Raw genomic sequence first — 14709 nt, 5'->3', positions numbered from 1 at the left:
AGATTCAGGTGAATCTGATAAAATTGTTTATCGTTTCAGCCTGGCGTCCACACGGCACCGGCGTTTTGGGTGCCCCAAAACGAAATCTTTTGAGAATGGGTTCCAGAGTGGAAAGATCTGGCAACGGCGCCGTTACGAAGTCGTCTGGATGAGTAGAACGGATTTGTTTACGATAACGTCACAACCACATGTGCTTCACGCTGGGTAGAAGTGTAACGAACTCGATGCGAGTTGTCAACAAATCCTATAACTTGGTTCATGAAATGCGCTTACAAAATATTTTCACTGTGAATATTTATTGTGTAATGGTGCAAAGTGAGAGAGAGAGAGAGAGAGAGAGAGAGAGAATAGCCCTTAGGGCAGAGTCAATCCCGCCAGCAAAAATAGGGAAAAAAAAGGAGCGATCTCACCTCTTCAGATGTTGGTTTAAGTCCTACAATACATTCCTCAAAAAGGGCGTAGAAGAACAAATTAATCCATCAACGTGTAGCATTCAATTTATTCCGGACCATTAAAGACGCCGCCTTCCGCGTAGAATCATACGTCATCCTCGCCGCCATATTGGATGGGGCAAAGCGGAGAATAAAGATGCCTCATTCATGTGCTGCGTTTAACTGTACCAACAGGTTTGCCGTCCAAACGAGATCACATGGGATTACCTTTCACAGGTGAGACTGGAAAAATACTTTTCATTGTATTTGGTCATTATAATGTAATTTTACGAACAGATTTTCCTGACTTTGTGGCTAATATGAAGTCTCGCGCATAATAATTTATGCGCATGCATCCTTACTTCTTCTATTGTTCTGGTGTCTCCGAAGGGACCGTCTTACAGCGCCCCTAGAGGTGTGGCATGTGTATTGCATCATTTTCAGCAAGCGTTGCGTTGCCATATGTACCTGATATTTTACTGATCCGTTGCCCATGTGGACGCGATATTTTTTTTTAAATCTCGTTGCCGTTGTCGTGTGGATGTAGCCTAAGTCTGTGTTTATAGTGCAATATGCAAGTCTGTCTAGCTGTCTAGTATGTTTACCTATTGTTGTCTTGTGTGCATTTACTGTAACATGTTTATTTGTTTATTGTACATACCAGCACATTGGAGTGTGGGGAAACATAATTTCTTTCAGCTGTGGACTGCTTGTTGTATGGTCTGAATGACAATAAAGTTTGACTTTGACTTTGAACTCTGAGTCTCATTTTTAGCACTGTGAAAAAAAGTGATTATTAACTGAAACTACAAAGTCATCTATTTAACTTTAAAGCAGATACGCAGAGCCATGGCCAGACTTTTTGTTTATAAATGCCTTGAGGCCTCAAGAATGGCACAGGAATAGTTTTAAGCATTAACAATAAATCTAATATAGTAATTGTGGCAGCGGGGGCATGGTCAAGCGCCGGTCTGTGACAGGAGGGCGGAGTCAGGGAAGGTAAGTGGCAGAATCACGTCACCTGAGAGCAATTAACCTGTGTTTGTGTGTCTTCCCAGTGACTGCGCCCTATATCAGGAGGGAGAGCAAGAGCAGAAGGAGCTCATCCCTGGACGAGACGCTGATAGATGTGTGTGTCTCTGTGTGTCCGAGATTGTTAGACTGAAAAGTGTGGCAATAAAAGCCTTGTTTCACCTGATCTCTGTCCTGCCGTCCTCTGTGCTCCACCCACCCACAGGGAAAATACCACAGTAATTTTTACGATTAAAGTGATTCATATAGGTAGCCGTCTGAGTGAATGACCTTGACGTCCGTAACATCACAGCAGGAAGTCTATCGGTCTCATCGCCATTTCCGCTATACTAAAACACAGAGCTGACTGCAACTCCGATCCTCCATTTTGAGCTAATTTATCGCCATGCCACGTAGATGTGTTGCTGGCGGGTGCAGCAACATGACAGAAGGTGGATTTACGTTGCATTCATGGCTCAAGAATGTTCAAACTGCAAAGATTTGGACGCGTTTTGCGAGAAGTTCACAGGCACATTGGGCGCCTATGAAGTGGTCTCTCCTCTGCTCTGCACATTTTACTGAAGACTCGTATGAGACTTCTGATCTGTTGAGGAGCGTTGGCTATATGCCCATATTGAAAGAGGGTGCAGTACCAACAATTAAAGGAAAAGAAAACAAGAAAAGGAAAGCATTTATTTTATTTTATTTTTTTTAAAAAAGGAAAGTTCAGTTGCACCAGTCCTCCCAGAGTGAGCCGAGGGCTGTTGCTAAAACCCAGGATGGAACGGGACAGGACATATCGCTCAGGCAGTGACCTCCTCGTGGTTGTTGCTAAAACTAGTGACATCCTGTTCCATCCTAGGTTTTAGTAATTGCCTGAGCTGAGTAGTAATGGTGGAGTACTCAGTAATGGAGAGAATGGAGAAAGAGTGGAGCAGCCGTCTTATTTCTAAACTGGATATTGCTGCCATCTCGCCCTTACGTGGAAGACGCAAATGAACGGAGAACTGAACGAGCAAGTGAAAGTCAGATTGTTTCAAAACAATCGGCCACAAGATCGGCCTTCAAGAAGCGAGAACACAGACGGGTAAACTCCGACTCTCATTTGGATATAAAACAACAAAAACACGTTGTTTACCTGCATTTAGATTAATAAATGTAACTTGTATTGTGTATTTAAGTTAGCGGTATAAGATTATTTAATTTGCTTCAGAATGTGATTGTCTCAGCTCATCTGATTATTTAATTAGCCTTTTACGTTTTATCAGTGAAAATGCATGCATGTACATGTATGCTGCATAAGTTATAACACCTATCCTGTTTTAATGAGAGTCAACCCACAATCAATGAAGTCAAATCAGTCTTAGTTGAGCAAGTTGGTAACGGTATTTCTTATTTTCACCATCAGTTTTTATTTATATGACTTTGGTCTATAGCTGTAAAAGGCCTCGGCCTTAAAACAGGTTACAGCAGTGACGTCACGCACTCAGGGCTGGCTGGCTCAGCGGGGCAGCTCGAATGCCAACTTTGCGGTTGATTTTAACTCTCAAAAAAAAAAATTATTCCCATTTATGCAGCATACAAGAGTCAAGGATGGAGATACTATCCACTCAGAAATGTATTTAAAAATAAAAGCTTCTGTGTATCTGCTTTAAAGAAAGCTGAAATCAGGGTGTGATTACTTTTTACAAAAGTGAAAGACAGTGGAGATGATTGTAGACTTTAGGAGGATCTCTGCCACACCCTCCCTTCACCCTGTTTGACTCCCCAGTGACCTCTGTGGAGTATTTCCGCTTCCTGTGCACAACCATCACTCCTCAAGTGGGAGATGAACATCAACTCTCTCATCAAGAAAGCACAGCAAAGGATGTACTTTTTTGCAGCAGCTGAAGAACTTCAATCTGCCAAAGACAATGATGATGCACCCACGGCTCTGGGTATGTGTGTGTGCTCATTGCTCATGTGTGTGTGTGCATGTGTGTGTTCACTGCTTCAGATGGGTTAAATGCAGAGAGGAATTTCACAAGTGTATGTGTGATGAATGTTGTCATTCTTTTACACCGCCATCAGTGAGTCCATCCTCACCTCCTCCATCACCATCTGGTACGCTACTGCCAAGGATAAGGACAGGCTGCAGTGTATCATTCGCTCTGCCGAGAGGATGAGCGACTGCAATCTTCCATCTCTTCAGAACCTGTATGATTCCAGGACCCTGAGAAGAGCAGAAAGGATTGTGGCTGACCCCTCCCACCCCAGACACAAACTTTTTGAATCATTCCTCTCTGATAGGAGGTTGCAGTCCATTAAGACTAAAACCTCACACCATAAGGCCAACTTTTTCCTGTGACCATTGATTGCACATTCCAGCACACGCTGTACAGCTTAGACATTTAAATAATCCATTTCACATACTCTTTACATAGAGCGGCGGCTACAGTTAGACAGTCCATAATTATCGACACCTTTTCAGATTTAACAATTAAAAACAATTTTACAAAGGTGAGTTTCAGGTACAACAGTTATTATTGGTTAATTAATGAACCGGAAGACCCGCCTCGATCTTGTCATCTGATGACACAGTTCGTTACCCGAGATGGAAGTTTTTTCAGCACGATCAGCGATTTGAGAAAAACCCGAACATTATCATTGCAGGTAAGCATGGTGGAAAGGTCACGGACATGTTTTTACTCATCAAATTCACCGATATTTCATGATATCCTTGTCAAAACCTATCTTGTTTCTTACTCTTTAATTTGACAGTCGCCATATTGTATCTAAACGCACATTTGAGAAGTCAAGTGATGTTTCAATAATAGTGATCACTTTCACTGGTGTCCACCATTATCGACACCCTGTGGAATTAAATGGCATGCATGACTGTTATGTATCAATCTTTGTATCAAATAAAAGTGCTGTGACTTATAATAATTTTTTTTCTGATTCATAACAGAATGGAATGCTTATAGAGTATTTGGAATCCTATTGTAATAAATAGAATTAGACCAGAATTAAATTCCTAGCATATACGTACAAAATTACATGCTTGAAATATTCAGATTTTTCTATTCCATTCAGATTTTTTTTTTTGCAGTTTGTTGTAAATATCTACCACATATTACAATATCAGTAGACATTTAATATCTTTAGATGTAAAAATATAACGTTTTGTTTCGAAGAATGACATGCGACCTTTGACCTGGATTTTCATGTGGTTACAATGTCAATTGCCTGTTGACATTTATTGGTAAACTACAAAACTAGAAATTAATACAAACAACAACGAATGATTAACAAGATGTGATCTACGAAAATACTTAGAAAGTGGAACAAAAAGATTTTCTGACACAGGTTAAACATTATCAGTTCTTTTGTTTACAAGCATTAGAATTACTTCCTCAATTACATAAGCACCGACATCCATATATTTATATAAAATATATTTTAAATATAAGTCTATGCCAAACAAATTTTAAATAAAAACTATGTTTTGTTAACTTAATACCACATACCAGATTTTTTTAAATAAATAATTATCTGGGTGTTGATAATTGTGGAACGGTGTCGATAACTGTGGACAAAGGTGTCAATACTTGTGGAACGGTGTCACGTGATCTGATACACTAAGTAATCGGGAATCAACTCCTTTTTTTCCAGGGGAAGTTTGAGTAACTATTCATGCACAATTTATAAATTGAAAGTCTTTTCTACTTTTGCAATGGGCAAAAGATTGTTACGGTGCCGATAACTGTAGCCGCCGCTCTATGTTGATTTATTTTTTTAATTGTATATTTTAGATTTCTCCATATTTTCATTCTATTTATATTTCTACTTTTGTCTCTTTACTAATTTTTTTTATCTTAACTGTTCAAGCACCAAAGCAAATTCCTTGTAATTTCCAAATTCCTTGCGAAAATGTCCTTTGCTATAAACACGATTCTGATTCTAATTCTAATTGCGACAGTGGAACTCTGAGCATTCCGATTGTAGAGAACAACAACAGCAGCAGCAAAATAAAATGGCTTCTAAATTTTCAGAGGAGGATTTCTCCTGTCCTGTGTGCCGTGAAATCTTCAAGGATCCCGTTCTCCTGCACTGCAGTCACAGTGTGTGTAAAGTGTGTTTGAAGCAGTTCTGGGAAACCAAAAGATCCAGAGAATGTCCTATTTGTAGGAGGAAGTCGACTGTGAAGTATCCTCCGATAAACCTGGCCTTAAAGAACCTGTGTGAGATTTTCTTACAGGACAGAAGTCAGAGATCTTCATCAAGGTTTGAAACAGTCTGCAGTCTGCACAGTGAGAAACTCAAATTCTTCTGTCTGGATGATCAACAGCCAGTGTGTTTGGAGTGTCCGACTTCAACAAAACACTTCAACCACAGAGTGTGCACCATTGATTACTTACTGTAAGTAAATGTACAGTACATATGAACTCATGGGTCACGTGAACAAATGCTGTTATTCATAATTATTGCAATTACTTTGTCATCAGTTTGGTTCATCTGAGTTAAAATAATATCAAAAACACAGAGTCTCCATACAGTGTGTTAATTTATTTCAGGAGAAGCTCAAACTCAAAACTGCACTGAAGCCCTTTCAGGAGAAACTAAAGATCTTTAAAGACTGTAAACTGAACTGGAGTCAGACTGCGGAACATATAAAGGTTAGACTCAATAATATGGGTTTGATATCATAATTATATTTTGCATCACCGCACATTCAGATATGTTTCATTTGATTTCCTTTTCACTGCAGATTCAGGGGTGGCACGGTGGTGTAGTGGTTACCGCTGTCGCCTCACAGCAAGAAGGTTCTGGGTTTGAGTCCAGTGGCCGACAGGGGCCTTTCTGTATGGAGTTTGCATGTTGTCTGTGTGGGTTTCCTCCGGGTGCTCCGGTTTCCCCCACAGTCCAAAGACATGCAGGTTAGGTTAACTGGTGTCTCTAAATTGACCGTAGGTGTGAATGTGAGTGTGAATGGTTGTTTGTCTCTACGTGTCAGCCCTGTGATGACCTGGCGACTCTCGCCCATAGTCAGCTGGGATAGGCTCCAGCTTTCCCGCGACCCTGCACAGGATAAGCGGGTTACAGATAATGGATGGATGGATGGATGCAGATTCAGCCCCAACACACAGAGCATCAGATTGAAGAGGAATTTGAGAAGCTTCACCAGTTTCTACAAGATGAAGATGCAGTCAGGATCACTGCACTAAGAGAGGAAGAGGAGCAGAAGAGTCAGATGATGATGGAGAAGATTGAGAAGCTGAGCAGAGACACATCATCTCTTTCAGACACAATCCGAACCATAGAAGAGGAGATGAGAGCTGAAAATGTTTCACTGTTACAAGTGAGGATCATTTAGTCAGTTGATATTGTGAGAAAGTAAAACTTCTTTTCATCATCAGTAACATCACATTTCAGTGATGTAAAAATGTAAATCATATCCACTAATATTTGTTTTGTTGTTTTACAGAACTACAAGGACACAGTGAGAAGGCGGGGTGGATCAGGAAAAGGGGGGGGGGGTCAACCCAGTAAGGCAGGGGGTCCCAGGGCCACCAGAGGCCCCCGGAAGCTCTGCAGTTTTTAAATGTCTGGAGATGCGTTTTGAGCTGTCAGAGCATGTTGTAAATGAACTCTCTTAAAGAAAATTACCGTATCAAAAATATTTTTAAAAGTATGAACTTTCAAAACCATTTTATTAGTCACTGAAAATGATATTGTCAGAGTTGCAGGTATTATAATTGTGTATTATAGTGTGTGTGTTTTAGAATGTATATTGTTGTTTTGTATATTTGTAAATCCCCCCTTTTTTAATATTATAATAATGTCTGTGAAGCTGACTCATGGAAAACACACAATAATTCCAATGTACTTGTACTGCAGTGTATTTGTGCAAATGGCAATAAACTCTATTCTATTCCATTCTATTCTATTCTATATGCATAGAACATGCTTACAACGATATATGGTAATATTTATGAAAGTTGCATTGTCATATAATGACACACTACAGTGTAGTGCACTGACCACAAAACATATCAATAAATTATCACTATTTTAGCAACTGCACTGAGCTCCTGCTCAGGACATTCAGTGTACATACCGTATAAGACAGGGAATATACCCAGGGAAACTGAGGGAATGTAAGTGGCCACTTAAGACAGAGCTTAATACCGAGATAACTATAAACAAAGACTGCAAGAGTTGCATGTCTATAACAAGTGTTGCCAGGCAAAACAAACCTCACCCGGTAGCACTTATGATGAATTTGAAGGAAGATATCGCGAAAAAAAAGTACCCTATGGGTCCATGTGGCTACTGTTTATAAATAAAATTGCTTTCTGATACCATGTCCATACAGTAAATATAACATATTGACTCTATGAGGCAGTAGCCACAAAAATGAAGCGTAATCCAAAAATGAACAATTTAAAAATCACAGAAGTAAAATATACCAAGTGTCTGTACTTTATATAATTCTACTCTTACAGTTTTCGAAACTGAAACCTCCGAACCGAGGCTGACATACACACACTGTCGCCATGATCGAAACTCTTATTTCCCAGAAATGGCCCAGTGCTAGAGCTCAGTGGAACGCACTTTCCCTCTGTAATAAGCATAAACATGTCTGAAAGCGATTTCTTTAGTTTCTATTTGACCCCAATGTCCATCTGTCCTGAAAGTTTCATGAAGATTCATGTTCTCCCTGTGTCTGCGTGGGTTTCCTCCGGGTGGTCCGGTTTCCCCCACAGTCCAAAGACATGCAGGTTAGGTTAACTGGTGACTCTAAATTGACCGTAGGTGTGAATGTGAGTGTGAATGGTTGTCTGTGTCTATGTGTCAGCCCTGTGATGACCTGGCGACTTGTCCAGGGTGTACGTACCCTGCCTTTCGCCCGTAGTCAGCTGGGATAGGCTCCAGCTTGCCTGCGACCCTGTAGAACAGGATAAAGCGGCTAGAGATAATGAATGGATGGTCCAGTCATTTTCCCATAACATCATTTACAAACAAACAAACAAACAAACAAATCCAACCAAAAACGATACCTCATCTCTGGTGGACTCTATCCTGGGTGAGGTAATAAAGTCAGTAACTGCAATCTGAGCTCCTGAGTCTAATAGATGGAGATAACTATACAATGATTGTGTGAGTTACATGTGAACAAGTCCTATAATAAGTCTTAGTTCCCAAGACTCAGGGGATTTCAAGCAGATTTTCTTCAAAGCCGTAGCAAAAATCAACATCTCTCACAGATCTATCCATCTGCTGTTGTAAAAATTAAAGTGAGGCTCACCCCCAAAACGGCACGTGTCCCACGTACATACACAGGGTATAGTAAGTATAGGCATACCCTATTAATAAATACAAACGGGAGTTGGGCAGCCGACACGTGTGTGTCTGCTGCAGCATCTTGGCTTGTGAGCATGCGTGTTAATGATACCATAAACATAAAAGGATGGCACACACCCTTTACATGTAGTCTACAGTGCAGTCCGGGAATGCAGTATGTTGTTCTGTCGATGCACAAAGTTCCCGCACCCTCTTAAAATCCAACAGGACTCACCCAGCTTGCTTTTCACTGCATTTGTGTCAGTGCGAAAAAACCTAAGCTATAAGACCTATTATTAAATATAAATTTATACCATAAACTCTTCAGCTCAATCCCACATAATGATTTATTGTGTATTTTTTAAACCGTATTAATTAACTAGAAAACAGCAGGCATATCTCGGTATCTGTAATACTAAAATACTAAAACTATTTTTGCGGGCCCCCCCTTAAATCTGCACCAGGAAGGTGAGTGATGTGCTTCCTGTCTCCCTCATTCTGTGTTTCTGAATCCAAACCCACAGAAACACTGACTCCTGAATGGTTTTGCAGAGCCCAGTGCACACTGCAGCATCCAGAGGAGCTTTCAGGAGCACTGATCCATGTGGAAAAACATCTGGCCAACCTGAAGTTCAGAATCTGGGAGAGTAAGTAACGGTAAGACGCTTAAGTGTGTGTGTGTGTGTGTGTGTTCTGAATATTGAACATGAATATTTTTTTTATTTTTTTCTGCCTTTATTAGTAACCCTAATGTGGTCAATATAATGACACATTTCATTTGTATACTTTTTTGGAATTATTATTCACCTTTCATGTTGAACTCATACAATATAAGGCAAGTTTTATTTTGGAAAGCTTCTGTTTCTGTCAGACTGTTCAGTGTTTGAAGCACGAACAGAAGGACAATGAAAAAATGGAGTGTTTCAGTGGCTTACAAAAGTTTTCGAGTTACAGTTATTATAAAGATTGTTTACATTTGTAATTTAAACACAGAGAGAAAAGGACACAAGGCATGTTCTTAAGTTCTACATGTTTATTAATGAACTAATACTGTTCATCCTGAACTCATTGTATCTGATTATCTGAAAAGTGAGAGATGCAGTGAGGAGAAACAGAAACTTCCAGAGAGATTTGGTGATAAATATCGGTGTATTTTGGGATCGGAGGGCTTTAACTCAGGGATACACTGCTGGGGTGTTGAAGTTGGAAATTGTACATGGTGGAGTGTGGGTGTGATGACAGAATCTGTTCAGAGGAAGGAGAAGATAATCTCCAGAAATGGAATCTGGCATGTGTTGTATTATGATGGTCAATATTTCGCAGGTTCTACACCACATCCAGACGTAGCACAGAAACTCCAGAGGATCAGAGTGAAGCTGGACTGGGACAGAGGAAAGCTGTCATTCTCTGACTCTCTCGCTAACAAACACTTGCACACTTGCAAACACATTTACTGACGAATTACTGCCATTCCTATGTTTGTTGTAAAGAATCTCCTCTAAAGAGCCTCCCACTTCAGTGCTCTGTAAGAGCGAATCAGATCAGTTAGAGCTAATGTTGTCTTATTCCAGTTCATTAATAAAATCTTATCTCATCTCATCATCTCTAGCCGCTTTATCCTGTCCTACAGGGTCGCAGGCAAGCTGGAGCCTATCCCAGCTGACTACGGGCGAAAGGCGGGGTACACCCTGGACAAGTCACCAGGTCATCACAGGGCTTCATTAATAAAATATTGCAGATTAAAATATTAATGTTCTTTGTGTAAGTCTTTCTTCCTTTTGGAAACCCTGAAGCACACTGATTTTTTAAAAAAGTGAATCAACTAAAATATTTACAGAATATCTTGAAATAATGAATTAACTCAAGATATTTTAAATTATTCTATCCACATCCACTGGATATGAGCAAGCACACGCTCTGACTATTCTACTACTAGGATATCAGCTCATATACTGTGAGTAGTGAAAAACAAAATGGCAGAGCGCATCAAATCAGATATATCACTTTATCAAGTATTTAAAAGAAACAAATAGCTAAAAGAATCTCACACACACACACACACACACACACACACACACACACACACACACATTTCTCCTGTTCCATACTCCAGCCCAGTCAGTGATGGTAATGCACCTTGAAGTTGGTTTGCCAACCGCCAAAAAACCCTAAAGAAGAAAATGGTGGAGCATTTTGCTGAACCAATCGAGGAAGAAATAAAAGCTAGTCAAAAACAAACCCCCCAAAAATCCAAAAAAGAACAAAATATGGAATAAAAATATTTGATGGTAAGAACCTCCTATTTTTCAAGAATTATAGCATTTTTCACAAATTGCTATTGTCATTTTGCTGGTTTGTTTACATTCCGTTGTCAAACGTTTTGTACAAAGTTATCGAATTTGCAAAAAAATAAAAATGCTCAGTTTCTCAAAATCCAGTGAATGTGGATAGAATAAAACAGTTATTCCACTCAATCTCATTGCACATGGCTTATAGCCAACTCAGTGCTACGCACCTCATCGGCTATCAGCTCATGTACGACTCGATTTCATGCAATAACTTAACTATGATATATTTTGAAAGTCTGAGGAAGTCAAAATATATGTTATTTACCAGCTGGGAGGTCCGTATGGTGAAATACCGTGACCGAGGTCTTGAAAGTACTGAGCGAGGCCCTCTGGGCCGAGGTCAGTATTCAAGGCCGAGGTCACGGTATTTCACCATACGGACCGACCTTAAGCTGGTAAATAATATATTTATTTTTTTCTTTACCAAATTCTAACAGAAAACGAGAGCACCCGAAAGGGAAAACCGAGGCGAGCCGCCATTTTGAGTTCTCATTCACGGCTGTAATGCAAATTGCTTCCTCCTCGGTATACAAGTGCACTTCCATGGCAGGAAAAAACTACATTTTGCCACCTATGTAGTCCCCTATTTATACAAATAGGAGTCATTCAGGATTCAGCCATGTTTTTGCTCGGCGTTAGCAACAGTTAGAGGTTTTTAGCTTTCTCCTGAAATGTTTTCTTTTATTTCTTCTTCCTCAGGGTAGTAAAACTCACTTTAGCTGTGAACACTGTCATTATCGCTATCCATGCTGTAAAATTAATGCTATTCTCCTGAGAAATGCGAAAATAATTGTTGACAAAATTTGCGACTACGTTTGTTGTTGTGAACGAGCAAGTCGCCAGAGGTCCGTGACTGGGGTCTGTATCGTAGGATACGGACCAGCTCGCCAGCCAATCAGAGCGCAGGATTTGATGGAAACCGGACTGCGAAAAAAATAAAATAAGTTAATGACCTACTATCTTGAAATAACAAGGTATTAACTCAAAATAATGACAGGGCATTTCATTAAAATCGCAAATGTGTGTTTAAATGTAGAACAAACTGAAAATATTTTATTGATGTATTTTTAAAAAATGGAGAATTGGAAAGCAAATGTCTTTACATTATGTGTGAAACTGTGCAGTGGAGGAGAATTCAAGCTCAGTTTCCCTCCACCAGCAGTTTGTGGTTTTGCAAAGATCAGATGGATTTTTGGGTGTCAAGGTGGTGTAGTGGTTAGCACGGTCGCCTCACAGCAAGAAGGTCCGGGTTCGAACCCAGCGGCCGGCGAGGGCCTTTCTGTGCGGAGTTTGCATGTTCTCCCCGTGTCTGTGTGGGTTTCCTCCGGGTGCTCCGGTTTCCCCCACAGTCCAAAGACATGCAGGTTAGGTTAACATGGGGTGGCCTTAGGCTGAGGTGCCCTTGAGCAAGGTATCAAACCCCTGACTGCTCCCCGGGCACTCTGGGCTGCCCACTGCTCTGGGTGTGTGTTCACTGCTTCAGTTGGGTTAAATGCAGAGGATGAATTTCCCTGTGCTTGAAGTGTGCATGTGACAAATAAAGGTTTCTTCTTCTTTCTTCTATTTTAATCCTGCTTAAAAAATAACTTTAAAAATTTTGAAATAGAAAGAAAGATATATATAAAAGAGAACGATACACTGTATAAAAGAAACTGAAATAATCTCCCTAAAAATATAGTAGTAAAAGAGCTGTTCAAAAATTTCAGAGACTAAACTGGAAAACAGAAGAAAAAAGGGGGGGGGGGGGGCGTTAAAACCCCAGCTCAAAGGGAAGCAACACAATGAGAACACAAAGTTTAGGTTAAGGTGTTTATTAAACACAAAAAAGAAAAAGAATGGGGATGATATTATATTATTATATTTATTATATTATATATTATTATATTAGGGCGGGGGGGCACGGTAGTGTAGTGGTTAGCGATGTCGCCTCACAGCAAGAAGGTCCGGGTTTGAGCCCCGTGGCCGGTGAGGGCCTTTCTGTGTGGAGTTTGCATGTTCTCCCCGTGTCCGCGTGGGTTTCCTCCGGGTGCTCCGGTTTCCTCCACAGTCCAAAGACATGCAGGTTAGGTTAACTGGTGACTCTAAATTGACCGTAGGTGTGAATGTGAGTGTGAATGATTGTCTGTGTCTATGTATCAGCCCTGTGATGACCTGGCGACTTGTCCAGGGTGTACCCCGCCTTTCGCCCGTAGTCAGCTAGGATAGGCTCCAGCTTGCCTGCGACCCTGTAGAACAGGATGAAGCGGCTAGAGATAAGGAGATGAGATGAGATATTAGGGCGGCACGGTGGTGTAGTGGTTAGCGCTGTCGCCTCACAGCAAGAAGGTCCGGGTTTGAGCCCCGTGGCCGGCGAGGGCCTTTCTGTGTGGAGTTTGCATGTTCTCCCCGTGTCTGCATGGGTTTCCTCCGGGTGCTCTGGTTTCCCCCACAGTCCAAAGACATGCAGGTTAGGTTAACTGGTGACTCTAAATTGAGCGTAGGTGTGAATGTGAGTGTGAATGGTTGTCTGTCTCTATGTGTCAGCCCTGTGATGACCTGGCGACTTGTCCAGGGTGTACCCCGCCTTTCGCCCGTAGTCAGCTGGGATAGGCTCCAGCTTGCCTGCGACCCTGTAGAACAGGATAAAGCGGCTACAGATAATGAGATGAGATGAGATCTTAATTTTTCACTCTACCTTTATATTTTGCATTCCATATGCACTTTATATTTTATATATATATATATATTTCTTTTTATATTGGTAAGCGTAGTTTGGTCGGGCAGTTGCAAAATAAGAATTTCATTACCCAATAATAAACCACTGTGTCTGTTATTGTGTATATGACAAATAAAAATCTTGAATCTTGAATTTGATGCAATCCAATAATACTTTCATTCACTGTGACTATTTTAAGAAATTATAAACATTTTTCTAAAGCATCACTTGTGTTATTTTCTGTGGGTCTCTGTATGTAGACAATATTCAGGCAGGAGATTTTTCAGCTAAAAGTCTGATTTAAGACTTCCCTTTCAGTGTTATTATATTAAAATTCAATACATGAGTATTATTTGAGATTTTTCACTCTGAGCTGAGCTCTCTCATGCCTGATACATGAATCCCATAACCTAGAGTAATTGATAGAATAATATCAACAATTCAAAAACTCTTTAACTGTATCAATTTCAAATGGTTTGCAATTAATTGGGATCCACTGTTTTTATCATTTCAACCGCAAATCAGACCCTCGGCCGATTGAAAATGTCTTTCAAGCACTTTTCTCCCCCATGAGAATTTTGAAAAGTTGGCAAGTCTGGAGGATAAATAGCTGATACTCCTTATCAGTCAGACAGAACTGAAGAAGCCTTTCGGATGAGAGGTGAACCGTCTTCAAGAATATTCAAGCAACAGTTTATTGGTTAAGATAGATAGCTTAACCAATCACAGCACAGATGATTGCAGGACGCTGTAGATGTCCGTTTTGGATTGGTGGGTTTTGTGACGTACAGTGCAATAACGGGAAGTACCACATGGGGCACTAAGCTTGCAAGCTGCCAATAAAAATCACAGAAGAAGAAGAAGAAGTATATCTCCAAATTTATACTGATGGATCAAA

This window comes from Neoarius graeffei, chromosome 16, assembly GCF_027579695.1.
Source record: "Neoarius graeffei isolate fNeoGra1 chromosome 16, fNeoGra1.pri, whole genome shotgun sequence".
NCBI classification, from domain to species: Eukaryota; Metazoa; Chordata; class Actinopteri; order Siluriformes; family Ariidae; genus Neoarius; species Neoarius graeffei.
This window is presented reverse-complemented; position numbering follows the sequence as displayed.